The 3,784-nt window shown below is 43.2% G+C and overlaps 1 long non-coding RNA gene across 1 annotated transcript; it reads right to left on the bottom strand.

Annotated features, from left to right (window-relative positions):
- Positions 1-360: 360 nt before the first annotated feature.
- On the bottom strand, positions 361-2,631 carry LOC118159405. Its single transcript, XR_004747107.1, has 3 exons — positions 2,439-2,631; positions 1,475-1,530; positions 361-1,351 (listed from the first exon to the last, which is right to left on the bottom strand). It is a non-coding gene; the product is annotated as an uncharacterized LOC118159405 (long non-coding RNA).
- Positions 2,632-3,784: the final 1,153 nt, after the last annotated feature.

The following is a 3,784-nucleotide window of genomic DNA, read 5'->3' as shown; positions in this document are numbered from 1 at the left end:
TGTAGCTTTAGAGAGCAGCCATGCCAAATGGAAATACTACTGCCCCCTGGACACACTGCTGCTTAGCACCTTAGCATCAAAGTCTGCTTCTGCCTCCCTCAGACCACCTAGCACAAAACTTGAGGATTGCCCGCAACTTCAGTCTATACAACATGCAGATCAAACACACAAAACACACCCAGAGCGCTTTCAGCTGCAGGAAACAGAAAAGGAAGATCTGAGAAAGGTCGAGGTGCCATGTGGAACTGTACCTAACTGCTGCCATATGGATGGCTGCACACTGATCATCTCTTCATCAAGTTCTAGGCCAGAGGAGCAAACAACAACAACAAGCCAACAACTTCTTCACGTTTACCTGGCTGACTCTCTGAAAAACCTCTACGGCTTTCCCGGATATACGGGCAGACATGAACAACAGAGAAACCTGCTATCTGCTTCCTTAGGAAGACAGCTTTAAAAAGTTAGTAGCGCCTCTACAAATGAGGTCACAGCTTAAGGATGTGACTAAAGTAGTGGTGACAAGCCCCTTTACCAAAGGGGATTCTTAGCTGCTCATATTCCCCCCACTCAGGATTCATGCAGCACACACACAGCAGCCCTTATCTGCTTTGGGCCAACCTCCACGACTCCTAGCAATTTTCCCCAGTTCTCATTTCCTCATTCTAATTGCTAATTTCCCTCATTCTGCTCTCCCCGCAACATGGTCCTTACTTCTGCCCTCTCCAACTCATGCAAAGGAACATTTTTCCTCACGTACCTAGGGCCACTCTTACCCATTTCCCCTGCTGGAGCCTAGGATAACCACGTCCCTCCCGTGGGCGATTGGCAAACCCTTATTACACTGCAATAGCATGCATGGGAAATTCTAATACTGCATTTTGAAGCAATTTCCGTAGTCGCTTAACCGTGGCTAGCTACTTTATGTCAACCTGCTAACTTCAGGTTTAAAATCATCACTGCAAGAAATAAAGATCCTTTTCCTGTTCCTAATACATCAAAGCGTGCAAAAAAATAAATTAAAAAAAGCCCCAAATAAAAGCCCTCAAACCCATCATACCAATTGTTAAAACAACATTCATAACCAATAGTACTAGCAGGTCGTCAGTGCGCTATTTGAAAATTCAACAAGGCCTTTTACTTTCAACATTAGGCAAAGCATCTGTCTCCTAAACTACAGCTGACCAAAAGCAAACGGTAGCCTACAGAAATCTACACCAGGTGTGGACACTAAACAGTCACACTGCATTCTAGGTTCAGTACTTCACAATCTCTATGTCCTTCCACGTCATTGTTTTCGTTGGCATTGGTTAACAACTGACTTCATTTGCAATTGGCCTGGTCACAAGAGCTCCTATCTGAATATTTAAAAAAAAAAAAAAAAAGTTGAAATTAGATAGACTTTGAGCTCAGGGTGATCCACAATAACTCCAATGTCTGGCTCTGTAGAAACTTCCACAGTGTTCTCAACACTCACCTGTTGCTGGTCTACCTGAGAATGTCCAGTAGGAGTCATCTGAAGTGTCCAAGAATCTGAAATGACACCCATTTCTTCAGTCAGTTTCCTCTTCATCTAGAATACAGTCTCAATGAAGTACCCTGCACCTGCAAAACCATCTCTTTTGACAAATACAGAGACAATTGTTCTCGTCTTCACTGAAAAATACTTGGCTTCTCCCTTCTTTCCACCTAAAGTCACTGCCCCATAAAAATTAGAAACTAAGACAAAACAAACAAACAAAAAAAAAACACAATCAAACAAAAAGCACTAGCGAAAAGGGTAACAGGGGAGAAAAAATAGTCATGTTGCCAATTCTGGTTAGGAAACACATCTTACACTGCAACACTACGGCATAAGTCTCCTATTCCACATGTTACTTTGGATCCACCCATCTTGAAGTGTAGCTTTTGAACTGCACATTTATGCTGCTCATTACTGGAAAGTGCCTCCTACAATAAAAGAACGTCAGTGATTGCTGCTTTGCAGTTAGGTACCGTTTGAAAAAACAAACTTTAGAATCAAAAAAACAGCACCTCCAGAAACACGTGGCCTTGGCTTGCATAATTAGAGGAGCAACATCAGCACGGAATAAATTATGACTCAAACTACTACCGCTGATCCGGGGAACAAGCACATGCAAATACGTCCCCTATCCACTCATAAAGGAAGTACTAAGACCAAAAACACAATGGCAAGATGAAAGCGCCTACATGGATTAAAGAATTAAGCAAACGGGAACAACTTTGGGAATCAAAGAATTGATTATAGAACTAACTACTTGGTGGTATCATCTTGAGCATTCGTATTCAGTACCAGATTTGCCCTCCACGGTACAAAACAGTGTCTCCACATAGCACTCTTTTGTTCATCTTGGAGATTTGTTTTTTCTATAAAGTTGGACTTTGCCACATTAGCATGAACGTTGAATTGAAGTTCTCACCTCTTTATTTGGCAAGTTGAAGAGGAACTCTCTGTCAAAGTGTCCTGGTCTCTGTAAAGCAGGATCTATAGAACCTAGTCTGTTGGTGGTTCCGATTACCACATTCTCCCCTCTGTTGTCTATGCCATCCAGAAGTGTCCGAACTGTTAGGACAATGGAACTAATAGAAAAACATAATTTATTTGACCACTGTTTTTGTTGGGGGGGGGGGGGGGGGGGGATGTTTCTGGGGTTACGGGTGCGCAACGTGGGGGAGAGGGGGCTGTTTCTGGGGGTAGGGCTGCAAAACAGGGGGGTGTTTAGAAGTGCACAACAAAGGGGGGGAGTTTCTGGAGGGTAGGGGTGTGGAACACACATGCCTTTTTGCGCATCCCTACCACGGAATAAACCAGGTGATGATTTTTGAGAGCTGTAACAGAAAAAATAGAGTGAAACCGAAGGCTAAAGCTAATCCTCCTCAGCGAGAAGAAGGTGCTAAATGACCTGTTGGACTTTTCACTTAGCATTTCAAGTTTGCTCTTCAGAATTTAGAGGTTCCCATCTTAGTGCTGAATGTCCAGGAAGCTTGGCGCTCTCCTTTTCAGCATCAGGTTCAGTCAGATCAACACCTCCCCCACTTCTCTCACTGTCTATCCCAGAAAATGCTCTTCCATTGCTATTTGTCTGTTCTTGAAGAACATTTTCACCTTCTTCCAGAAACTCATCTTGCGTGGACTCAGCTTCAGCTTGACATATGTCAGAAACATGTTTTTCCAGAAACTCTTCTTCACCACCTGAATGCCATTTCCTAGAGTTCATCCCACCACAAATCTAAGGAGATGGCACAAGGCTCTATAAAGCTGTCTTAGGTCCCATTGATGTGTATGTATAGGGTATGCTACTCTGTTGGTGATTTTTTTTTCCCTTAGAATAAAGAAGATTAGGAACAATGTCTGTAGTTGCTAAATAGCTATAAAAACAAGACTCTTTCTTTCTGGAGGAGCTTTCCACAATGAAAGCATGACAATTAAAGATGTGATGGCCACAGAATTCCATTTGTCTAGGACTCCTGAGACCTGCCAGAGAGACCAATGCATCCAGGCTCCTTAAAGATCCCTGAAGGAGAAGATAACAGAAGGCAGACACCAGAGGGCTAGCGCAATTTCCAGTCCCCTAGCCGCTCTGCTTTTAGGCTGGTGCTAGTTTTCCTGCCTTTATTTTACCAATGCAAATAAATCTATCAGCTCTGTTGGGAGCAATGCTAGGAAGAAATGCTCAAGGAATAGGTGCAGAACTATTCAGGGATCTCCGTTAACCAGGACTGCAACGAGTTTATCCATTTATTCGCTCTCACCAATGGACAGACT

The sequence above is a fragment of the Oxyura jamaicensis genome, unplaced genomic scaffold, assembly GCF_011077185.1.
Source record: "Oxyura jamaicensis isolate SHBP4307 breed ruddy duck unplaced genomic scaffold, BPBGC_Ojam_1.0 oxyUn_random_OJ70158, whole genome shotgun sequence".
NCBI lineage: Eukaryota > Metazoa > Chordata > Aves > Anseriformes > Anatidae > Oxyura > Oxyura jamaicensis.
Note: the sequence above shows the minus strand (reverse complement) of the source record. Positions and strands in the feature narration are given on the sequence as shown.